Raw genomic sequence first — 26,962 nt, 5'->3', positions numbered from 1 at the left:
CAGTTAACACAACTTTTGCTCTGATAACATAGAATTTCTTAGTACTAATTTCCTTTTGTATTTTCTTGTTCACTCAACTTATGTCATTTCAGTCCTGCTGAAAAGAAATATTTAGTTTGCACAACTAAAAAATATTTGTTGTGCTGCAGGTGCAGATTTCCAGAAAACTACTAATGTTAAGTTGACTCAACTAAACATTTTTTGTTTCACTGACAAACTATTTTCAGTCAGTGTAGCTGATGTTTTCAAAAGTTGAGTAAACAAGAAAAAACAAAAGGAAATTAGTACTAAGCTTTTTTTTTGTTGAAGTGGCTTAAAAGTTTTTACAGTGTAATGTAGTCCGGTCACTTAGATTTTTTTTTTTTTCAGAGTGGAGAGCATGAGACTGATTCCTGAAAGACCCCAGTGACAAGTCTGCACATTGATCCTGTGGGCCAGCCTAAACACCCGCCGGTGACCTAGTCAAACCTGCAGCTTTTAAACGATGGACGTCCAGCGTTCTCCAGCGCCTAGACGGCAGCTCTGCACAAGAAGTTTGGCCAGAGAAGAAATGGTTGTGCCCAACTGAGCCTGGTTTCTCTCAGGGTTTTTATTCATTCACTTTGGTCAATTGGTGAAGTTTGTTCCTTGCCACTGTTACCACTGGATTGCTTGGTTTGGGACTTGTGGAGCTGCGCATCAATGGATTTGCTCTTCAGGGTTTGGAACATCCAACCACACTGAACTGAACTAAACTGAACTTTAACTCCATAAACTGGACTCACATAGTTTCAATCTACTAGAACTTCAAATCTTGTGCTTCGACACAATTTACATTGCAAAAGCGCTATAAAAATAAAGATGAATTGAAAATGACGAGTGCACAAGGACGTGTAAGAATGGGTTTTAACCACAGCGGTTCGAACTGTAGTTCTGCCGAGTGACTAAAAAGTTATCAGTATTGATGGTAAAAAAACTGTATATTTCTAGTCAAACCATTCTTCTGCAATATCAAACCAAAAATGGAAATAAGGGCAGTATTAATAGCTATAAATGAGGGAGAGCGTTGATATTATGTGACTGTATTGTATTGCGATATGGAGCAATTAAGTGTTGATGTTAAATCAAAAGCCATTCACAAATACTTGAAAATTAGATGATTTAATGACAATAATTCTTGATGTTTAAAACTTAATTAATTACAAAACAACTGTATAAAATGATAAAATAAGAAATGCTAAAACATATGATATAAATTGTACCCAGCTTAAATGTAAAATTAAAGTTACCAGAGATAGAAGGAGAGACAAAGGGAGGGAGAGAAAAAGAGAGCAAATAGGTATCAAAGAGGCAGAGAAGATAGACTCCAGAGGAAGAGAGGAGCAGAGCAGGACAGCGCAGTGACAGAAAAGAGGGCTAGGAAAAGAGACAGAGCCCGAGTGTACCACTTAGGCCGTACTCACACTAGGTACAGTTGCCTCGAACCGGGCCAAAGCACGCTTATCCCCCCTCCCGTCTCCCCCGATGGCCCGCACTCACACAACATATGGGCCTCGGCACGCTTACGTCATCGATGCTGCGCTGTTCAGTGAGAAGCGCTCTCTTACTCAGCAGCACAGTGGAGATTTCTCGTTATATTGTTTCAGTCGGTTTGATATGCAGTGACATGCAGTCAAATATTTCGCCAAACAGTCCTTAGGGATGCGGTGACACGCAGTCAGATATTTCGCCGGACAGATCCGCCACTTTTGGCGCTCATAAACAATCATAAAGTCATCGTGCTGCAGGAATGAGGAGGTCTGCTGAAGGTGTGCAGCTGTCGTGCTGTGAGGAGTTCTCGTCTTTAATAAACTACGGCAGTTTGCGTTCACTGAACAGTAAGAATGATTAATAAATCCATATGAAACAGCCCCTTAAAAGTCACGTCTCGCTTTCAGTTTCGGGCTTTGGCGCGTTTTGCACTCACACACAAGCGTACCGCGCCAAAGCCCAAGTGAACCGCGCTCAGGCCCACCTCTTCCAACCGGGCCAGGGCCGGCCAAGTGAACCGTGCTTGAGCCCGATTCAGCGCACTCACGCTTCTTAAACGATCCGGAAAACGGGCCTGGGCACGGTACGGATGGCATAGTGTGAGTAGGCCCTTATTCTGTATCTTTCTTGACCATGTGACTAAAGCCCAAATATTGAGACATTCAAACTGACCAATCAACATGTGACCACTTCGTAAAACTCCCCAAAGTCCACACACCAGGCCCTCATCTGCCTTTGGAGTTTGTGTGAGCCATCTTTGGTTAAAAAGATCTTATAAACAAATGCATGTGATAATTTTCATTCCTACAGACGCACACAATGCTATTTTTAAGTCAAATTACTTATGGTGTATGTCTTTGGTAGGGAACCCGGGGACAACCCATGGGAAACACGGGGAAAACATGCAAACTCTGCACAGAAACTTCTTCTTGCTGTGAGGCAACAGTGCAACCCACTCGGCCACCAGTGCCAGACTATTAAAGAAGGGGAGGAGTAGGGGTGGAAGGGGGGATACTTCAAAACGAAGATGACTGGAGTAAAAAGCTCTGGTAGTTTATAGTGGGTCAGTATTCATCTGATTGGTGCAAATATACAGAGCTAATGCAGTACCAGCTGTGTTCAATCATGAGCATGTGATCCTCTCGAAATTAGTTTATAAATAAACCACACTTAATGTTTGTCGTGTACGTCGGCGGACTTGAAACGCAGAGAGGAGTTGACCACAAGGACCGGGGTTCGAGGCCGGTAAAGAGCGACTCCAGATATCAGGTAAGACAAAAATAGAATTCAAAGAATAAAATGAACGAGTGAACAACAGGTGGTAAAATCCGAAAACGTGATAAAAATCACACGAGGGCTTTTCTTTTTCTGGACAGCTTTTGTAAACAGTCGGTTGGGTTTAGGGAAGAAAGCGGGTGGGCCGGTCAAATGGTAAAATTGATTGGGTTTAGGGAAGGAGAAGGGTGGGTCAGTCGATTGGCGAGTCGCCCAGTCAATCATTCAGTCAGTCAGACGGTCGGTCGACAGCGCCTCTGGTAGGTTTACAAGAGAACAGCGCGGGCGCGAACGCTACTCACAAGAGACATTTGACATACAAAAAAAGCACACACAGCAGCCTCTCGTAGATTCGCGAAAACTAAACCTGCAAAAATATGTACCTCCCAGGACGTATTTCGCATCCTCCAGAAACGTCCACGGGACTACGTTGAGCCTGGATTGGTTTTAAAACCCCAAAAAATCTGACTCTATGTGAAATCTGTGAAACGGTAGGATTGGAGTACACTGTTTTACTGTGTTTCCTGCTTAACGTGTGAACACTTCTGCAAATTAGACATCAGAGAGTTTAACCTTACACCAAGCTCCATGTTTTAATCCGCATCATTTTCACATTCGCATTTACTTCTCGTAAAAGTGATTTGTTTGACGCAAGTAAATAAATCACTCATTTAGCTTTAATAGTAAACACAACAAAAGGCCAAAGCCAGCAGTGGCATTCGTAGTATTCAAGTGTGTGTGTGTGTGTGTGCATCCTTTATGCTCCAGAACTCATAAAAACATACATCTGCCGCATAAATTTTAATGAGTACATGGCTTGAAATACGCTTATTATCATGCTTTGTTTCCTGGCTGAGGGATATTTAGTGAATGCATGCTTTCGCCTTCAAGCCATTGGCACACCTTCACCACGATTGGAAAAAAAGAGGCGTAAATGGAGGATATAGGTAGTTTCCCAGGATATTGAATGGGGTTTGAAGGGAACACAGTTATGTGCATCCAAAAACGTTCAGATACTTTCCATACATAATAACATTGAATATGCCATAACAAACACTTTTGGGCCGTTCGTGAACTTGAAGACCTTCGGTTCTGATGACTGTGTGGAAAAACACACTACGAAACAACTTATGGGTTTGTTTTGGGGCTTGGTTGCAGAATTATACATTTGAGTTCACATTAGGGGTGTGTGAAATTGACCAAAAAATTACTTTATCTTGATTTATGCACTTTTTTTAACAACCACCACCAGTATTTTTATGATATTATCTTAGCTGGTTTTTGGCCTGGGCGTTAAAGGCTCCAATGGGTGGTGACTGGTGAGAGCCTTGTATTTATAAGTGATTCGCTGAATCAGTCATTCAAATTATTTATTCAAATCAGCTAATTCATTCAGGATTCATCCTCATCAATAAATTATAACAAAACGTGAAAAAATTATTCCTGCTTTCTTTTGAGGTACAACTCTCGCTATTTAATGAACCGATAACTATGAATTTTGCCTAAATAAACTTAATTTGCTGTTATTTATTAGGGATTGTTGCAATATAGGCTCATTCTGAAAACATAGCCCAATTTACATTTTTGGAGATTCCGAATTATGTAGCCAGAAGTACGTATGGCTGAAATTCATCTTTAAAACGACTGCCAAGGGGCAGTATAAAGCCGTTCCTTTTCGCGCTAACCAGCTGACTCCTCACCTCCATATGGATGTTTTTTCCCCTGTTACTAGTTTGTCCAGTGGCTCACCTTGTACGTCGGTGGACTTGAGACACCGAGAGGAGCTGACTTCGATGACGAGGTTCAAGTCTGTCGGAGAACGCCTCCAGAGAGCACGTAAGACAAAAACAAAAGCCAAAAAATAAAACAATCAAGTAAGTAGCAGGGTGAGAATCTGGCCAAATCTGAAAACATGGTAAAAATCAGGTGAGGGCTTTTCTTTTTCTGGATTGCTTTTGAAAACTATTGGTTGGGTTCAGGAAAGGTGGAGGATGGGTCAGTCCATCAGTCAGTCAATCATTCAGTCAGTCGACAGCGGCCTCTGGTGGATTTACGCAAGAACAGCAGGCACGAATGGCACTCGTGAGAGAAATTTGAGATCTCAAAAAACATACACAGTGGCTTTTAGTGGATTTGTGAAAACAAAAACTGTTAAGAAAAACAAAAAAAAAACTTAGGTCCTGGGACATATTTGGCAGTTTCCAGAGATGTACATAGGGCTACATTTTCAAAATGAGCCTGGGTTGTGATTAATAGTTATTAAAGTAGTAGTTAGGTTTTAGATACAGCACCTCTCATCAGTTGGAATACAATAACTTTTGCATAGATTATGGTAGAGACATTTTTCTTTTTTCCTATGATTACAGACATGTGCAGGAACCACCAAAATTAGTTACAGCACGCTAGACCACACAGAACCTAAAAGGTACACTTTCAAATTTGAGTTTATAAAAAAAAATACAAAAAGCGTTTTTAAAAAATACAAAAAAACTTTTTTTAGGTGTTTATTATAACACAGATGACATATACAGATATTTTAAACACTTTCAAGAGTGTTTTATGAAAATTCAAAGGGTTTTCTTTAAAATGATACCAAATCTTTGCATTTACACCTCTGCATGTGGATTTGGGAAGCTTTTAAATTTGGGTAGGCAAAATCCAGGCGGAAAGTAGTTAAATAACTAAAAACTCCAGCTTTCTGCAGCCCACTTGGAGCTGCCGATAATTTGCACCAAAATTTTGAGCACTTACTCTAAAGAAATTGTTAATCCCCTCATTTAGAGCTTCATTATTATACGTTATAACCATCAAATGTGACAGAAAAACAGTTTTGGGAAACACTCGTCACTACATCGTTTTTTACCCAGACGATGCATTGACTATGGTAGTGAAGCCATTAGTTAATGTTGTTGTTTGTTAAACGCACCCCAGCAAGGTTCATTTACACAAAACTAAAGCTCATGTGATCCTCTGTGTGATAAAGTCACTTTCAGCAACCATTTGGGAAGAAAACCAACATTTTAGCCTCTAGGAATGCCCTGTTCTCCCATAAAACTGCAAGATAAACAGCCCCTGAAAGGGAAGTAGGAGGTAAAGGAGACAGACAGACAGGATTTGTGCGCTGGACTGATTAAAGTGCATAGATAATCCTCCTCAAAGCATGTAAAAGTGCTCAGCGTCAGGACGCAGGCAGCTGAGAGGCTCCGCTTGACGAATTGCAGGGAGTTTCAACTCTCTTAAGTAAATGTAAATCTTTCTACCCTCCCACCTTCAAGGGATTTTACATAATAGCAGTGATTGAATTTGCATCTGGTGGACGAGATGCATCATTTTTGACCTTATTTATCACACCACTGGCTGATTCAGACAGTCGAAAGGAACATGCTGCATCTTTTAATTTGGGTTTAACATTGGCCTGGATAACATTAGTTTTAAAAATCAAACTTTTATGCACTGAAAAAAAAAAAGATTCATTGGATTTACCAAATTTTTTAAGGTACTGTAAGTGGCTGCAAGCAATTTATATGGGTTGAATTTAAACGAACAAGTTAAATTTAGTAAAGTTCAACTTAATTTGTTTAAATTCAGCCTATATCAATTGTTTGCAACCATTTACCTTTAAAAAAAGGTAAATCTTTTATTTTCAGGGTGTGTCTTATCAGTTAAAGTAGATCATAACTCTATTTTGAAGGACTGGAAACACAAACTTTGGAAAAGGTTAAAAGGTGTTGCATTACTTTTGACCATTAATTCAGCAACATTTACTACACACTCAGAAATTAAGGTACGCCAGCTGTCACTGGGGAGGTTCCTTTTAAAAAAGGTACACATTTGTAATTGAAGGGTCCATATTGGTACCTCAAAAGTATATATTAGCACCCAAAAATTTTTAAGAGGAACACTTTTGTACTTTTTAGGTAGCAATATGTACCCTCGAGGTATTAATATGGACCTTTTAGGTACAAATTTGTATCTTTTGAAAAGGTACTGTTCGCTTACCTTTATTTCTGAGAGTGTACAGGACTCTATTTACATAGAGTAGAATCTTGGGTTGTCGCGATACTGGAATTGGTTACCAATCAATACTGAAATTTTAAAAACGTCCATTTCCTGCTACTATGTGAGCTCTGTTGAGCACGCTCTTAAGCAGCGCTGATTTGCCACAAGCTCAACAAAAAGGACTGTGATTGGCTGTGAAGGTCATCAGTTCACCGCACTGTTTACTGAGTGTAAACACAGATAAAAGGACACTGGAGCATTTATAGCCGCAATTCATCAGTGGATCACTCGTATGTCAGCTCATAAGCCTCCTTTCCACTGCACATGACAAACGACAGACCGGAAGTCATTCATTTCCAATGTAGAGTAGTCCGGGAGCTGTGTGGAGTTCCGATCATCTCCGTATGCATAAAATTCAGATCCGAATTGAGCTGCGGATCCGTTGAAATATTTGAACTCTTGCGACTACACAGTATGCGACTGGCCGACCGGATATCATGTAGTTCAGTGTTGCCTAAGTAGGTCTGTGCAGGCGAGATGAGAAATAGGAGTTTTTTTTCCTTATTTTTTGAATAATAAAAATGTTTATATTAAAAACATTTCTATTCATAAATGAGCAATAAACATTATCTTTTTTTAGCGGTCTATGACTTTCTAGTATTCATTCATTCATCTATTCAATCATGGTGAACACACAGAGAATTAAGTCTCTTGTTGCACTTTATTTCGGACACCATGGGAATTTAGCTTCTCTCCCATGGTGCACGACAACACTGTAAATTCTGTACGACTGCCTCAAGGGGGTGTACTCTGACAGTCATGTCCAAATTCTGTGTGCAGTGGAAAGGCGGCTGTAGACAAGCTAGCTAGTCGACGTGACTTTGAAACACTCCTGTTGTATAAAATCCCTGTTGAACTCTCATTTTGATAACTGTGTGACGTCACATGTGGGTGGAGTTACGGACGTGCCCAGACATGTTCGGTTCTCAGAATATTCCAGTGCTGCAATGAGACAGACGGTAGTTTGTTGATGTGTGTGCGTTCATGAGAATGTAAGTTCAAATTACTATTTATTGTTAGCTAAAAGTGTGTATATGTATACTTTCTAATATATACTGTTTTGTTCTACCTCAGTATTTTAAGATGCCTTAGCTAAAAGAGTTTGCTTGATAGATCTGTATAAATAGACTGTTAAAATCAATGTTTACAGCACATACTTATACAAATAATGCTAGTTGAAACTATAAGGTGTTTATACATTTATAATTAGTATTCAAAGATACTGAAATCCGTTTATGTGATGTATAGCAAGTTGTATTGATAGATTATACAACATGTAGCGAGTTTACATGGCTGCTGTTTGTTATAACTGGTACAAGAGCTCCGCCTAGTGGCCATTAGCGGAATTACCTTGTATCATTCCCCATTCAGTAATGTTTATTTATTGTCATTCAAGAACATTTGTTTAAGAACTTTGTTTAATCTATTGGTATTGTTTTATTTCAGAAACCACACACACACAAAAATGCACCCAAATACGCAAATCTAAATGCACTCCTAAATGTGTAAACTGTTTGAAGATGGGATTGAATAAATCAATGTGCAGACCATACTGTCGTCAATGTTGCCTGTTCACCTCTGACCGGGTTTAAGAAATGGATGTTGACCACCCAGTGTACACACGCACATACATCTAACACCTGTGTCCCTATATCTGTGGTTAAACAGCGGTGAGTTTGGTTGAACTGATTACCTTCAAGGCCAATCACAGTCATTTCTGTTGAGCATGTGAACACAATGACCAGCCAATGATCAGCGCTGTTTAGGAATGCGCTCAACAGTGCTCAAATGTTTGCGGAAAACGGACGTAAATAAAATTTCAGTATTGATTTGTACTGAATTGCAGTACCTAGTAGAATTGCAACGTTCCTCAAAATCACAAAGTTACAAAATCATATCGCCACCTACTGGTCTAACATGAATAATACAAAATATTTTGGTAATTTTCGCAGGTGAACCAGAGATGATTATGAAGTAGGTTGAGGTTATGTTGACGTAGCAGTGGTTTTAGAGGTGCTGAGTGACTGAAGGCGTTTCTACAGCAACTCCTGAACATCATGAGGGAATAGAGTTCATAATGTAGGATGCAGCTGGGCTTATAAAAGTGATGTCATATTCATTCGAGGCCATTACACAAGCGTACACAGCAATCATTTGACATAAAGAGAGCTATAAGGTATCTGCCCATAGCCCTCATCACGTTTAACAGCTGGCACTGTGTTACGTCCAAATGCATCCGCTTGTTTCCATCAAATTTGGGAGAAAATGTGTTCTTTACATGCATGAGTTTGGGGGGAAAAGCTGTATAGACTGGACATAAACTTCCCAATGTGCTCAACTCAAAACCATTTCCCATTCTACAAAGAGTTCAATTAGTATTATGTGTGATTGGACTGATTGGTAAATGCATTGCATTGTTCACTTCAATAACTTGTAACTCCTGAAAGTAATTTAGTTTCTTAAAGCAATGTCTCATTATCACCTCTTTTAAATCAATTCGGATTGCAGTTGACTATGTCAAAGTAAAACATTTAGTTTGAATGTACTTTTTTGCTTTGCATGCTGTATGTTTACCTTCATTATAAGCCTGTTTGATTTAGTTTAAGTAACAATTCATACCATTTACTACTGGCTTACTACCTGCCAATTATTATTAATATATATTAACTCTCTAATAGCATAGTATGATCTTATTCAACATCTCTACACCTAAATAAAGTACTAACGATTAATAAGCAGATAATTAGTAGTTTATTGAGCTAGAAATGCCCAAAGTATGGCCTGCAGGCCAAAGTTGACCCATAGTAACCTTTGATTTGGCCCACCATCCCTTCTGAAATAAGAGGGAGAATGACGGGGAGGTGGTTGGGGTGAATACGTTAGATAAAAATCGTTATTTCGGTTTTAACGTAACCCTTCGTTTCTTAGCTTTTTTGCTGAGCTACAAAAAAAGTTAATGTTTCAATTAAATGTTGTGAACGAATCAGAGTTTTGAAATGTAAAAACTGTTCCTGGACTAAAAGCAACGCACAAGGCATCGACGAGCAAATGAAGGCAAAGGCAGAAGCAGGCCGACTAGTGTTTTCAACATTGTGTTATATCCATTATATTACGAATGAGATTGTTTATGTTTTTACTGTAATAAGTTCATTACAAAATGTAAAAAATTATACTGCATTAGATAATGTGATTTAAAGCAACATTTTTATTTTGAAATATTACTAAATTAATAAGGAACTTACTCAAGGCAAATTTAATATATGGTGTGATCTATTCAGTTTGGTTTATATTCGGCCCATCTCTCAATCAAGTTTGGATTTTGGCCCTTTATAAGAAACTGTTTGGGCACCCCTGGTTAATAGTGGGAATTATACACTCAACAGCCACTTTATTAGGTACACCTGTCTGACTGCTTGTTAACCCAAATTTCTAATCAGCCAATTACATGGCAGTAACTTAATGCATTTAGACATGTAAACATGGTCAAGAAGATCTGCTGCAGTTCAAACCGAGCATCAGAATGGGGAAGAAAGGTGATTTAAATGACTTTGAACGTGGCATAGTTGTTGGTGCCAGACAGGCTGATCTAAGTATTTCAGAAACTGCTGATCTACTGGGATTTAAGCACAAACATCTCTAGGGTTTACAGAGAATGGTCTGAAAAACAGAAAATATCCAGTGAGCGGCAGTTCGGGCGCAAATGCCTTGTTGATGCCAGAGGAGAATGGCCAGACTGGTTCCAGCTGATAGAAAGGCAACAGTAACTCAAGCAGCAGAACACCTCACCGGGTGCCACTTTTGTCAGCTAAGAACAGGAAACTGAGGCTACAATTCACACAGGCTCACCAAATTGAAAAATAGAAGATTTTTTAAAAATGTTGCCTGATCTGATGAGTCTCCATGTCTGCTGCAACATTTGAATGGTCGGGTCAGAATCTGGCATCAACAACATGAAAGCATGAATCCATCCTGCCTTGTATCATTGGTTCAGGCTGCTGGTGGTGGTGTTATGGTGTGGGGGATATTTTCTTGGCACACTTTGGGCCCATTAGTACCAATTAAGCATCGTGTCAACGCCACAGCCTACCTGAGTATTGCTGCTGACCATGTCCATCCCTTTATGACCACAGTTTACCCATCTTCTGATGGCTACTTCCAGCAGGATAACACACCATGTCATAAAGCGTGAATCATCTGAGACTGGTTTCTTGAACATGACAAGGAGTTCACTGTACTTAAATAGCCCCACAGTCACCAGAGCTCAATCCAATAGAGCACCTTTAGGATGTGGTGGAATGAGAGATTTGCATCATGGATGTGCAGCCGACAAATCTGCAGCAACTGTGTGATGCTATCATGTCAATATGGAGCAAAATCTCAGAGGAATGTTTCCAGTACCTTGTTGAATCTATGCCACGAAGCATTAAGGCAGTTCTGAAGGCAAAAGTAAGTCCAACCCGGTACTAGTAAGGTGGCCAGTGGCCAGTGAGTGTATATTAAAACAGAGTGAAATCAAAATCGTAACTAAATAATCAATTTTGATCCTTTTTTACCAGAAACAAAATCTGAGGATAAACCTCAGTTTGTAAAGCTGTTGATGCAGCTTCTCCCGATATAAATGCTTCCATGCATCCTATATTAACGTTACGTTTCAGCAATACATGTGTTTTCAGTTGACCTGTTTACGTTGTATGTTTTGTATGTGTGCGGGTGCTTATGCAATGGTTTCTGCAGCTCTATTACAATGAAAAATAATTGTTTTAGGAAACCTGTGAAACTCACAGAGCTCTCAAAAAAGGTTTTGGGCATAGAACTTTATCACTTTGCATTACGTACAGATGTTACTACTTCAATGTGTTCCTTTTGCCGTCATTCATACCTCGGCGACGGCGGTAATTGGTGCGCCAGCAGCATTTGACCGCTGAGTGGCACTTTAACCACAGATATTCAGCTTTGCCTTTTCACAATACTAAACAGACTGTTCTGCAGGCGTAGCTTACTGTATGTGATGTAATGTGTTCAATTAAAATATAATTTGGATTTAGTTTTTTTGGTAATAAACATGCTCTTACACTATACTGAATGCTTTAGAAAAGATACATGGTGAGAAGTCATAGGCTTCAAAAAGCAAATATAAAAATTTAATTCTGTAGCCTTTAGTGCCCGATTAAATTGCATTGGGGTGAAAATAATGTTTTGATTTCTTTGACCATCATGGCGATGTTATTACCTCAAATCTTAAACGTGCGCATATGAAAAACAGCAAAATAATATTACGATTATCCTGCCGGTGGAGCACATCACCTCACAGTACATCACCTCACAGTTGTGAACTTGTGATCACCTCAACTTACTTTATCAGTAGGCTATTTATTATTTATTACAGGCTATGTTACAAATATTTAACCATCTGCCACTTCATGTAAAACACTCTCATGTTTGAATAAATTAATTAAACAAATGGGCATATCAGCATGCAAAGTGAGCCGCATATTATTTGTCGGTTTATTTTCTCTGTTCATTTTCTCTTTCACACGCATGTAGAGAAAGAAAAAAAATTGCTTGTTTAAAAAAGCATTATGTCAACTAATGTATAATAATAATAATAATAATTAGCTAATAGTAATTACCTATATCTATAATGCCGGGATGCGTGGTGCTTTGACTCGACATCGCTCAAAAGCAAAATTGTACTGTTGCCCGGCAAGGCTATAGTCTATTAACGTATTTTCAGAACACCGCAGATCATCAACAATTCTGCAAACAACAATTATACCCAAATAAACGAACACTGTAAAATTATTTAAGATCAACATGTCTGCCTTATTGTCTCTGTGGCGTAATTACCCGGTGTCTTTTGCATCAGCCATAAAAAGATAACATGACTTCATTTTCAGTTCACATTGATGTAAAAACAGCTCATGCTGATGCACTTGTATTGGTTTAGTGACTCTTTTAATATCTGGTTATTATGAGATTGTGTGGCTGATTAATTTAACTGCAGATTTAATAAAATCTTCAAAAGAAGCAATACCGCAGCAGATCTGCAAAACTACTCTGTTAATGTGGGAGGTCCAGAGAAATTCTCTGCATTCATGCGAGTTGTTATTTCATGGTTCCTTCCATGATGTTTGCTTTCATTCCCACCTCATTCTGTTCTCTGATGTAAAACTTCTGGGAAAATGGCATTTTACTGCCTCAATGTGATTTTATGTTGCTTGTATGTATCCGTTAACAACTACGAGGCGTGGAAAAAGACTGACTTGTTAAAGGGGGTGTTGCTTTTTTGGAATTTGATTTGGAATCAAGGTTCCATTTCAGAACTCGGAGAATGGTTTTGTTGCTATAAACAATGTGGGAGAAGGGTATCAGCTTTTTAACAAGTCCAAAACATCTCAAAGACAATCTATCAAACAAATAATCATGGCTTGAAGTTAAAATTGCTGTATCAAAAAGATTTTTTTCTGATGTTAAAATGTCTTTAAAAGCTCAAAAACATTCAAAAACTGTAATACAAGGCTCAACAATAAGGACTGCCCGATGGCCCGGGGCCAGCATGCGAGACGCTCAGGCCAGTGTACAGAATGTTACTGGCCCAATCGGGCCAGTGCAGCCTTGTCACAAAAGTTTGGCTGCGATAATCTGTCAATTGCGTGCAAATAAAATCTTTGGGTGCTTTCATAGACGTATGTTTCTGAATCTGGTTTGTTTGGTATATGTGAATCCAGCAATCGCGCTCGCATCTCTGCCAAATCAATCAGTCCTAGATCGCCTGAATGTGATGGTCTCTGCTCTATTGAGTGGATCGATTGTAGTGAGAAAACAAAACAATGCAACAAACTAACAACCCAGGCTATATCACAGTGTATTATGATTGTGTAATAACCATATATATGGCTATACGAAGAGAGAATGATGAGATGAGACTGATGTCAAGTGAAAGCATGCTGAACTATTACAGAGAGCTGTTTATCTGTTAGGAAAATTGACCGAAGTTACCATCTGATCATTTTTCCATATTTTAATCTTATAATATGTTGTATTAGGCCTGTTGTTTTGTTCATTCTTTTGAGCTGTCAGTGCGGAAGTGATCAACAAGATCTGCTTCGCGATCTGATGCAGTCTCGGTTTATCGGTCTCTCTATAATTTAAACCTATATTGGAGAATTCTAGCCAACATTTCTTTAATGGATTGATTAATTCAATAGATAGACTTAAACCTGACAACTGAAATGACTGAGGCTCTGTATGAGAGAGTCTGACCTCTCTGATTTATATTTGGTGACGATGTCTGTGGGGTGTTAAAATTAAAATGCACACTTCCGCTTATAACATATTCCATACACAACTGGCCAAAAGTTCAGGGTCAGTATGATTGTTAAATATTTTGAAATAACATTCTCCTGCTCACCAAGACTGCATTTATTGAAATGTTGCACTATAAAATAACATATATACATAATATAATACATAATATGTTCAAAAGTAGTTTATCATTTAATTTAATCATTTAATCCAGTGATTTTAAAGATAAATTTTCAGCTTCATTACTGCAGTCTTCAGAGTCACATCATCCTCAGAAAACACTGATATTAAATATTATTGTTGCGATCATTATTAAATATTTAAAAAAAAAAATAAAATAAAATAAAATTACATTTAATAAATGTAGCCTTAATAAACTGAATAATTTTCCTTAAAAAAAAAAAAAAACATTAAAAAATTTTGTAAAACTTTTGACCGGTACTGTAAATAAATAAATGTATATTTAAATTATACATACTACTGCAGTTAAATTATATACATACATACATCCATACATGTATGTATACATGTGTATATATATATATATATATATATATATATATATATATATATATATATATATATATATATATATATATATATATATATATATATATATATATATATATATATATATATATATATATATATGTATATATTCATACATACATACATACATACATATAATATATATATATATATATACATAAATATATATATATATGTGTGTGTGTGTGTGTGTGTGTGTGTGTATGCATCTATGTATGTAAAAAAGTCCTTAGCGTTGAACCCTGCTAATATAAGAATAATTTAAATAAGACTTTTCTATTTGAACATGTTTTAAAATGTATAATTTATTACTGTGATATAAAAGCTGAATTTTAAAAAACATTGATAACATTTTAAACACAGCCTTATGGCAAAAATAATTTGCAAAACAATTATGAGTTTTTCTCAATAGAAGTAGTTCCTCCACCTAGTTTAGAGCATCATTATGGGCATTTTACGTTATAACTAACATGGTTCAAGCGATGGATCTGCGACAGAGAAACTACGGGTTTTGGGAACCACTCGTCACTACATCGTTCTTTTCCCAAACGATGCATCGTTCTATGATAGTTCAGCCCCGAGTTACGTCGTTTTTTGCGAAATGCACCCCTGGTCGCTTCAAGAAAAAGCATGCCCATTGCACACCTAAAGCGCAATGATTCCTGGGTTTCATTGCAGTAGTGACACACAAACATATCTGGCCCAGTTCAGGCTCAGTTATGGGTAGTTAACTTGGCCCAGATATGGTCCATATACGGCCCTTGTCTGGAAGCCAGACTTGGTCCAGTCATGTATCCTAATTCACTGCAGCTGGTGGGCCAAGCAAAAGCTACTTGTGATCTGGGCCGGAGATATTTTGCTATGTGGGTTGTGTGTCAGCATAACGGCAGATTCAAAAACAAAACAAACGTCCTATGCTAATGAGGAAGAAATGGTCACTAGTGGGCGGGGCTTTCCCCCTCTGATGACACGTACAAAAAGAGAATGCCAATCAAAGTGTTTCTGCAGACTGTTTGTCAAGTGTGATTAAAAAAAAAATACAATTAATACATTTTTACCATTGCAGGCTGGCTATATTTACAGACTGTTGCCACAAAAAACCCTAATAAAATTTATTTTTTACATAATACGTCCCCTATACCACAGATTTCACATCTAGAAAAAGAAGATCTTAAAGTCAGAGCCTATCAAAAGTGCTTGCATATGATAGAAATATCAGTAAGGCGAGCTCACATGCATATCATCAACTAGACCCACTAAACATTAGAAACAGACGTAAGGGAAATCCAGTCAGCGTTCATGAAGCAGGAGGTTTATGCATCGCGTGTGCTGTGATCAGTTATCTCCAGAGGCAGAGAGAATAAACCCTGAACGCCTACAGAGTGACCGTGGCCTTCGTTTCTCCAAGCTCAGCCAATCCGACAGATCTGAGCGAGCTTATGTTATGTCTAGAAAGACGACAGCTGAGCCGCAGATATTCTCTTCCTGTCAGAGAGCGATGCGTTCGGCAGACGGCCAATGATAGAAGCCTCCAGAGCTACTATTATGGAAAATATCACTGCACAGAAAATATTGAACAAACAGATATATTCACCAGAGAGCCGCACGCAATGTTGTAAGAGATGCACCAATGAGAGCTGTAAAGTCGTACACAAAGAGCCTAAAACGAGTGCGCTCATACATCACTCCCACAAGCAGCGCTGCAGATAAATATTGTGTAATTTCTGCCGCAGCAAAGGGAATTGGGAAATTAATGAGGGCTTTCAAACATGCTTTTTCAAACACTTTCTCCGACTTTCCTATATTGGCTATGAAGTGTCTACAAAATAAAGAACATTCAATCTCAAAATAAATAAATAAATAAATAACTTATGTTAATATACAGTCAAAATTACTTGACCTGATCTATTTTATTTAATTTTTTTCTTCAAATATTTCCCAAATCATGTTTAACAGAGCAAGGACATTTTCACAGTATGTCTGATAATGTTTTTTCTTCTAGAGAAAGTCTTATTTGTTTTATTTCGGCTGGAATAAAAGCAGTTTTAAAACGTTTTAAAGCCTCCTTTCCACTGCACATGACAAACGACAGACCGGAAGTCATTCATTTCTAATGGAGAGTAGTCTGGAAGCTGCGTGGAGTTCCGATCATCTCAGTATGCGGAAAATTCGGATCCGAATTGAGCTGCGAATCGGTTAAAAAATTTTAACTGCTGCGACTAGATCATATGCGACCAGCCGACCGGATGTGATGTATTCCAGTGTTGTTCAAGCAGGTCCATGTGCGCGAGATAAGAAATAGAACTTTATTTGGTTATTTATTTAATTTTTTAATCAGAAAAAGTCTAAATAAATAATAATAATAAAAAAATCTATTCATAAATGTAAGTAATAAAGTAATAAAAAAAAATATATATATATATATATATATTTTATGTTGTCTTCACATTACCTCTAATATTTTTAGCGGTCTGAGTTTCTAGTATTCATTCATTCATTTAACCACGAGGAATTGCTTTTGCACTCCTTTATTTCGGATACTGCGAGAACAGCTCCTCTCCAATGGTGCACATCAGAACTGAAAATTCTGTGCGATTGCCACAAGGGGGCGTATTCCAACAGTCGTGTCCAAATGTCGTGTGCACTGGAAAGGGGGCTTAAAACACCATTTTGAGGTCAATATTTTTAGCCCCCTTAAGCTTTTTTTTTTTTTTTATTGGCTACAGAACAAACCATCGTTATCAGTGGTGTAAAGTAACTAATTACAAATACTTAAACTACTGTAATTAAGTATTTTTTCTTCGAAATTGTAATTTACAAAGAAGTTTTTAAAGATGTGTACTTTTATTTTCCCTTGAGTGCATTTTAGTGCTGTATTGGTACTTTTACTCCACTACTTTCCTTCAACCTGCAGTCACTACTTTATTTTTATTGTCTATGGGGATTAGAAAAATCAGTCCTGTCATTCCTGTCCAATCATATCGCACATAGAAGGTAAATCGCATCATAGTGAACAATCTCAAGACGACTTATAAATGCAGCAAAAGGTTTGGAAGCATTAAAAGTGTCCAAAAGAAGCTGTCCAAAAGCTCTACACGCATTGACCCAGAAACTGTTTAGATGCATATCACTGATGAAAAGATGAGGGAGGAAGTCAGATTGACATTGTACCCCAACATCAGGCTGACACCAAAGTCCAGCCTCTAACGTCTAATGATGTTACAGCTTGAAATTGTGGACGTTACCAATATGACGTCTATCAGACGTAAGATTTTGGTTGCCATACCTGATGAATTAATGTCAGTATTTGACTTTAATATGACACTGGTTAAAGATGTTGGCTCGATGTTGGATTTTGGTCACTTTCCAATACAACCTAAAATCAACCAAATATCAACATCATTTGAAGTCGTTATTTGACATCAAAATAACATTGCTGGCTAGACATTGAATGTTGGTCACTTGAAGTAACAACCTAAATCAAACCTAATATGAACGTCTTCTGATACTGTGTGCCTGTGTGCTAATGACTAAATGCACTACAGAATGTTACGTTTACACACATACTCAAATTATATGTAAATGCATCAGCTTTTACCAGCGTAATACTCAATACTCACTACTCTTGAGTACTTTTGAAAGGTCTGCTTTTTACCCATACTCGGAGTAATATTTACAACAGATACTTTTACTCTACTTGCACTACATTTTTGGCCAAGTAACAGCATTAGTACTTGAGTAGGATTGTTCAGTACTTTTTACACCCATGACCGATATACAATGACTTGCCTAATTACCCTAATCTGCCTAGTTAACCCAATTAACCTAGTTAAGCCTTTAATTGTCACTAAGCTGAATACAAGTATCTGGAAGAATATCTGGTAAAATAGTATGTGCTGTCATCATGCCAAGGATAAAATAATTCAGTTATTAGAAATGAGTTATTAAAACTACTATGTCTACAAATCATTCTTCTGTCAAACAGAAATTGGGGGAAAATTTAGATGGGTCTCATAATTTAGGAGGGCTAATGATTCTGACTTCAACTGTATTTAGAAGGGTTAGGCAGAATGATTGAGTGTGACTGCTGCCCAGTGATGAGTTTGCAGGGCATCTGCTGCATAAAACATTTGCTGGATAAGTTGGCGGTTCATTGCGCGGTGGCGACCCCTGAATAATAAAGGGGCTAAGCCGAAAAGAAAATGAATGAATGAATGGAAAGAGATCATTTCCTTCGCCAAGTATTTTGTCAGTGCATCAGTCCAGGTTTTCCAACGGACGATGTCCCTTTTCTACTTTATTGTCTTCCTGAACGCCCTCATTATCGTTGGCTGCGTACTGGCGGTGGAAAACTCTGGCGTAGTGTGGACAGATGGCGCAACCATAGCAAAAAAAAAGCACAGTGGCCGCTGGCGGATTTGCGAAAACAAAAACTGCAAATAAAACGTACCTCCTACGACGCATGTTCTAGATAGGGATACAAAATCACATCCAAACCTACAGCTCTCCTGAATCACACACAAACTAAAACATGTCTAAACATCATGTAGTGGGACTGAAGTGCCAGTGACAAAGTGACCCACTACCCCCTAATGCATTTCCGTTATGTATACAATATAAACAATATGGATATTAAAGGAATATCCGGATACATTACGACATCAATGTACATCATAGTATACAAATGAGCACACTGCACGAGGTAATAGGAGATAACATCTCTACTCTGACTGGAACAAACATCAATTGGGATCTGTATATACTAAGTAAAGATGATCTGATATGATGTGTTAGTGAGGGTTTGCAAACCTTAACCCACAGTGTGAAGAAATTACTAAACTAAATTGGCTCAAAATAAAATGTATAAGCGTTTGCGAGTAAGAGAGTGTTTTGTGAGTTAGTGTATACTCTCAGTATTGGGTTGCAACTGGAGGGGCATCCACCGCATAAAACATATGCCAGAGTTATTGGCGGTTCATTCACCTGAGGCAACCCTTGATAAAGCAGGGACGGAGCCAAAGTAAAGTGAGTGAGTGATTTGATGCATTGAGAATATCTCAGACAAATAGGAAACAATATAAGCTAGCCATGGATTCGATTCCCAAGAAATTAATGGACTAAAAAGTGACTAGCTTCCCTCAATGACCTTTGTTTTTTGTTCAAACTACTTATTTCTACCAGTTTCATGAAGTCAAGTTTAAAATCTTTAAAGACCATTATGAAAGAATTTTCAGACTTACACAAGGCTAAAAGCCAGGTTAATTTTCAAATGGCCAGGTTAATACATTTGAATAACAATTAAAAACAAATGTTACTACAAGGAAGTTAATTAAACTATATTAGTAGCTAGAGTTACCGAATAAAATTGTTTTAAAACTTTTTATTGAGATGAAATGTTGGTTATTGGACGGGTGTCGGCCAGATTGGGTAGATTTACACTGTAAAAAGTGATTAGTTACTTAAAAAAAAGAGTTAAACATTTTCCTTAAAAGCAACAAGTTAACTTAACAAAAGAATGTAATTATACCCATTGTAATTTGGAACTGTTAAGCTGGCTTATTTTTATAATGATGCTCATTGTACTCACCTTTTCAATTTTTATTTCAAGTCAACAAATAATTTTTTATAGTAGAAGACTATTTTAGCACGTCTGTTTTCAAATAATTACTGTAATTATCACAATATTACACATTGGTGCGTCATTAAGTCTAAAAAATCTATCCTGTATTACATTTAGAAGACACACTGGAGTCTGGAAGAGCAGATTTATTTTACTGTATGTCATTTAGCTAGATAAAGAAAAGCTGAAAAAAATGTATATATACAGTTGAAGTCCGTTTATTAAAGGATGAATCTGAAAAGACTATTGATGTATGGGACTTTTTCAGAGCTCGACAGGAACTTTATCAATACATGGATCAGTGGATCATGGATAAGTTTCTTTCTCCATTTAACAAGTGTAAATAGGTGTGAATAAAATGGTTGCCTCCTTGTTTTCTCTAGCTTGTAAATTATGTATTTAATTGTGTTTTGTTACTTGTAACCTCTTGTACTGTATCTAACTCTTTATATTCTCATATCACGTCTAATGCCACGTTGAAAATGTGACGCATGCTGCTTTGTTAACAGATTTAAAGGCATTTGTTAGCTCGCGTCACACTGCCGTTTGTCATTGCTATGGCGCTAATGTGTATGCTGTGTGTGCGCGAACTTTGTAAAGACATTGCGTGCGACTCATCGTTGCAGTAAGGCTTGACTTTAACTTCACAGCAAATACATCAAATAATCATTGGGAAAGTTCTTACTGTAGTATTTCTCACAAACGTCAAGCGAGATCTGCTCTCTTCATGTCTGTCACTGTGCTGTTTATCTGATGCAGCCGAGGAGGAGATTGAGGCACACTCTGACAGGCGTGTCGGAACGGTGGACGGTGAGAACTAGCAATAAAGGCACAGGCAACAAAAACAGCTACAGTGTGTTCAAAGCAGAAAATCCAAAACCCAGAAAGGTATAATAAATAATCTGATAAGTTGTGAGCTGAAACTTTACAGAGTTATTCTGGAGACACAAAAGGCTTATCGGAAATCTTGAATAGTGGTAAAATAGATGCCCTTTAATAACTGAATATTTTTTCTTTGCCATATTGACAGTACATTATACTTCATATTATTAAGTTTTTCTTTAATTATTTCCTCAAATAATATTGTAAAAAGGGCGACACGGTGGCGCAGTGGGTAGTATGATCGCCTCACAGCAAGAAGGTCATTGGTTCGAGCCCCGGCTGATCAGTTGGAATTTCTGTGTGGAGTTTGCATGTTCCCCTTGTGTTCACGTGGGTTTCCTCAGAGTGCTCCGGCTTCCCCCACAGTCTAAACACATGCGCTATAGGTGAATTAAATAAACTAAATTGGCCTTATGTGTGTGAATTTGATGTTTCTCAGTACTGGGTTGTGGCTAGAAGGGCATCCGCTGCATAAAACATATTCTGGAATAGTTGGTGGTTCATTCCACAGTGGCGATATCCCTGATTAATAAAGGTACTAAACCGAAAAGAAAATGAATGAATATCGTAAAAAGATGATTTGTTATACTCTCCCATTCACTGTGCTTTCGACTTCCACTACAGAGTAACCCAGAAATGTGCAAAGGGTCTATACAAACTACTAGGAACACCTTAGCAACATCATGACTGAAACCTAAAACACACACCTGCAGGTATTTAACGGAGCTGCCGTGCTTAATGCTTACAATTATAAGATTTCGCGCGACTGAGTCGTAATCTCAGATGAAATTGTAGAAGGAGAGAATAATGACGGTCTTCCAGTGAAGATTACACACACGCACTTCACCCTTCAGCATGACTTCATTTATCAAAACACACCGAAATTAATATACAGCCTGTTTTATGCATTAGATGCTTTAAGTATAACCCAGCACCGATCTAATTTGTAGGTCTTCAGAGTAGCTCCTCGTGATTTCTCATGGAAAAGGGAGTTATTGGAAAAAATAACAGACAGTGGAGAACTTTGAGGAATTACATCTGAGCCCATACGAAAACGTCTTGTCGCGCATGGAAAAACTATTTTGGAGGGAAGCATGTCGGTTCATCAGCATGCTTTGTGGGTTATGCAAATGCCTGGAGTTTCCCGTAATGGGAAGTAAGGGTATTCTGGCCGCGAACTGACATTGTCCATGTCCGTATATGTCTTGTGTATCTCATCAGAGGTTGCTTTTACTTGAGCTTTACGTGATAATGCAATAAAGGTAGGTTAGAGTCATGCTTTTCTTTAAAGTGTATCACAGAAAGAAAAAAAAACAATTATTGGATTTACTTTATTTACTTTAAAAATTTCTGATTTTATGTTGACTTTAAGATAAAATAACACACTTAGGAAGTGCTGTTCGGTTATATGTTTTGTCCTAAATGTGCGCCTAACATGCTAAACCTTTCTGTAACTGTTCATCCTATAAAAGCAGGCCAAAAAAATCTGTTTATAATCCACCAGGCCAAAACCTCCAAGTTCAATTAAAGGTCATTCATTCATATATTCGTTTTCTTTTTGACTTAGTCCCTTTATTTACCAGTGACCTTCTTGCGGTGAGGTGACAGTGCTGACCACTGAGCCGCTGCACCGCCCTCAATTAAAGGTCCTGTAAAAATTAAAATACAATACATTTAGATGTTAGTTTTGATCAGTTTTCAGGATATCTATAAGCTAGTGTGCTCCAAAACAGTGACAAAATGTGCATTTATAAAATATAAAACGAATATAAACATACAAAGCTTGCAAGTGTCACTTCTGCCTAAATGAATCGATGATTTTTTTTCTCGTCACCTCATACTTCAGTTCATCAAATGCTCTCTATCTGACATCTGACATGCCCCACCCAGCCCCCTTCTTCGTATTTGCTTTTCAATTGATGCGCTTCAACTCAACCACTCTCACTGGCAAAGCTTTAATAAAAACTAAATGCTAATAGATGTTTTTTTTTTTTTTTAAAGGGAAGGAGCTACTCTATGCTGGTGTGTGGTTTGCGGTCTGGCACAAAATGGCTGCCGTTGCGTCATCCAGGTGGATGCTGCACACTGGTGGTGGATGAGGAGATTCCCCCAATGTGTAAAGCGCTTTGAGTGCCCAGAAAAGCGATAAATAATGTAAGAAAATATTATTATTAATATTATGTCTCACACTCTTATCATTTTTCATTTGAGATTATGTCAAACATCGAATAAAAAAAAATGCACAATTCAAAGCACTTCACTGGACCTTTAAATACACTACCTGACAAAAGTCTTGTTAACTATTGAAGTTTTATAAACAACAAATAATAACTTGACTTCTAATTGATCATTTTGTATCAAAAGTGGCTTATATGAAAGGCAAAGGCCTTTAGACTACACTTATTTTACCATAATAAAATATGATCATGCCTCGATTTTTAATTAATTAGCACAGTAAGGTCTGACTCTGCTTAGACAAAAGTCTCGTTACTGAACAGAAATAATGCCCAGTATAGAATATAAAGTCATGCTGCAGTGGAAACAGAATTAATATTGTGTCTGACTCCATCATGAGCTTGGAGGACTGCATCCATACATCTCTGACATGACTCAAATCACTGATTAATAAAGTCATCTGGAATGACAAAGAAAGTGTTCTTGCAGGACTCCCAGATTTCATCAAGATGCTTTGGATTCAGCTTTAATGCCTCCATCTTACCCCAGACATGCTCAATAATGTTCATGTCTGGTGACTGGGCTGGCCAAGCCTGAAGCACATTGACCTTCTTTGCTTTCAGGAACTTTAATGTGGAGGCTGAAGTATGAGAAGGAGCGCTATCCTGCTGAAGAATTTACCCTCTCCTGTGGTTTGTAATGTAATGGGCAGCACAAATGTCTTGATACCTCAGGCTGTTGATGTTGCCATCCACTCTGCAGATCTCTCAACGCCCCCATACTGAATCCACCCCCAAACCATGATTTTTCCATCACCAAACTTGACTGATTTCTATGAGAATCTTGGGTCCATGCGGGTTCCAGTAGGTCTTCTGCAGTATTAGTGATGATTAGAATCTGCCACTTTTACAAATGATCGACTAGAGGTCAAGTTATTATGCGTTGCTCATACAACTGGGATCGACGACTTTTGTCAGGTAGCGTACATAACAATTAAAAGTACATCACATCATACCTCAAATGATTATATATTTTTAGGGGTCAGTTCAGATCACAAGCTATGAGCACAAGTAACAGAATACTTAGCAAACACCACTAATAATATCCATAAACACAGGGCTGTCTGAACAGCATAGGTAGCAGCATAGGAAGGCATGATTCTGCTTCTCTGACTCATGTGAGTTATTGAGTTTCCAGACGCGGTTGATCTGGGGTGAAATGTGGCAGTGGAAACAAATCCTCCTTTCCCTGACGAGCCTGTTAGAATGTTCTAGTGAGAGACGCAGACAGAGACAAGAACGAAATGATGATATTATGAGGGAAACAATATGCAGCCCTGTTCTGTGTCACCTACGAGGCGCACGCAGATTCCTGTACAAAACCAGCCTGACATCTAGTGGCGATATGCACCTTACCACCTGGTTTTTAGTGTTTAAAAGAAACAACATCTTGAAAATTTTTGAATATAGGACCAGTGAATTATAGTGAATTATTATCCCTCCTGTATATTTTTTCCTTCAGTTTCTGTTTAGCGGATTGAAGATTTCTTTCAACACATTTCTGAACATAATAGTTTCAACTCATTTCTAATAACTGATTAATTTACCTTTGACATGATGACAGCACATAATGTTTGACAAGATATTTTTCAAGATACTAGTATTTACAGTTAAAACCAGAAGTTTACATACACTCTAAAAGAAGGAACAGAACCATTTTTTTAGATGTCTGATGGTAAATCACACAAAACGTTTACTATTTAAGGGTGTGTTAGGATTACCTAAATGATTTACATTTGCTAAATGCCAGAATAATGAGAGACTTTTTTTTATTATTAATTTCTAGACAGTCAAAAGTTTACATGCATTTCACTGTTGTTTTTTTTTTTAGCTTTGCTTTTAAATTGTATAACTTTGATCAAATGTTTTGGGTATCCTTCCACAAGCTTCTTACAATAGTTTGAATACATTTTGGCCCATTCCTCCTGACAGAATTGGTGTAACAATCAAATCTGTAAGCTGTCTTGCTTCCACAACCTTTTTAACTCTTCCCACAAATTTTCTATAAGATTGAGTTCAGGGCTTTGTGATGGCCACGCCAAAACATTCACTCTGTTGTCCCTCAAGCACATTTTAACTAATTTGGCAGTATGCTTAGGGTCATGGTCTGTTTGTAAGACCCTTTTGTGGCCAAGTTTTAATTTCCTGGCTGATGTCTTGAGATGTTTCTTCAGTATTTCTACATAATGTTCTTTCTTCATGATGCCGTCTATGCTGTGAAGTGGACCAGTCCCTCCTGCAGCAAAAATAGCCCAACAACATGATGCTGCCGCCCCCATACTTCACAGTTATGATGGTGTTCCTAGGCTTGTAAGCTTTCCCCTTTGTCCTCCAAATTTAACACTGGTCATTATAGCCAAACAGTTCAATATTAGTTCCCTCAGACCACAGGAAATGTTCACAGGATATGTTTCTTTTTCCCAGTGTAATTTAGCTAATTGCAATCTGGCTTTTTTGTTGATTCTGGCTTGTTGATTTTCCCATGTTGTCACACAAGGAAGCAGTGAGTTTGAGGATTTCCTTAAATATTATTCTACAGTTGTGCCTCCAATGAACTCAAATGTTGTCAATTAGCCAATCAGAAACTTCCAAAACCTTGACATCATCATCTGAGCTTTTTCAGAGGCAGAATAATCTTATTGTATGTAAACTGGACTTTCAAGAAAAGTTATAACAATCTCTCAAAAAATCTCTCTCTTATTATTCTGCTATTAAGCATAACAGAAATACATTTGATTATCCTAATTTACCTAAAAGAGAAAAAGGTTACTGGCATTAACATCTGACTTTTTTTTTTTTTTAATGGTTATGTGACTTTTTATACAGTGTATGTAAACTTCTGGTTTCAACTGTAGCTCAGGGGCGTTGCTGTACATAAAGCTCTACTGGGGCACGGCACCCTCAAACCCACCCTATATACTTATTAGTTTTTTGATTGATAATACAAAAAAAGTAATTATAAATAAATGTATTATTATTACTATTATTACTATTATTATTATTATTATTATCATCATCATCATCGTCATCATTATTAGTATACAATTATTGTTTTAAATAAACATCAGAGATCAATTCTAAATTTAACAGGAAAACAATGTAAAAACACAACTGGAGTGATATGCTAAGATCATTTAAGAAATCTTCTGCATGAATATTAATTTCATTTGAATGAAATAATATAGAATACAAAAAAAAGATGTTTTATGGAATTATCTGTTGTCTTAGACTTGATACATGGCCGAGAATTTATTAAGTTTTACCTCTCCGACTCATCATCTCTCCTTTCTGCCTCATATGAAAAAAATCTATCAAGAGCCATGCTGTCAAATTAGGATCGCCATCATATTATGTTATTTTTAATAAATTTTTCGACGAGCATGTCAACAACCAGGACTCACAGCGGGAGCAGAGCAGCGTGTCAGCCAGAAGCGCTAGAGTATAGTTTTCTGCGTGCATGTGTCAGTTTGCTTTTTGACTAAACCAAATTGCTTTCACCACCGTTGGGAAGGGCAAGTTAACTGTTACC

General features: G+C 37.6%; 1 long non-coding RNA gene across 4 annotated transcripts in view; it reads right to left on the bottom strand.

Moving 5' to 3' along the window:
- LOC137488601 (uncharacterized) overlaps positions 1–26,962 on the bottom strand; it is a 234,019-nt gene that overhangs the window by 138,062 nt on the left and 68,995 nt on the right. For 2 of the 4 annotated variants that reach the window (XR_015519084.1, XR_015519085.1), the window contains one exon: positions 4,534–4,607. The exons of the other annotated variants lie outside the window; for them this stretch is intronic. This is a non-coding gene — a long non-coding RNA (uncharacterized LOC137488601). The remainder of the gene's footprint in view (positions 1–4,533; positions 4,608–26,962) is intronic. 4 annotated transcript variants of the gene reach the window in all.

Source organism: Danio rerio, chromosome 20 (genome assembly GCF_052040795.2).
Source record: "Danio rerio strain M-AB ecotype USA chromosome 20, GRCz13ab, whole genome shotgun sequence".
NCBI classification, from domain to species: domain Eukaryota; kingdom Metazoa; phylum Chordata; class Actinopteri; order Cypriniformes; family Danionidae; genus Danio; species Danio rerio.
The sequence above is the reverse complement of the archived record's forward strand: the minus strand, read 5'-3'. Positions and strand labels throughout refer to the sequence as shown.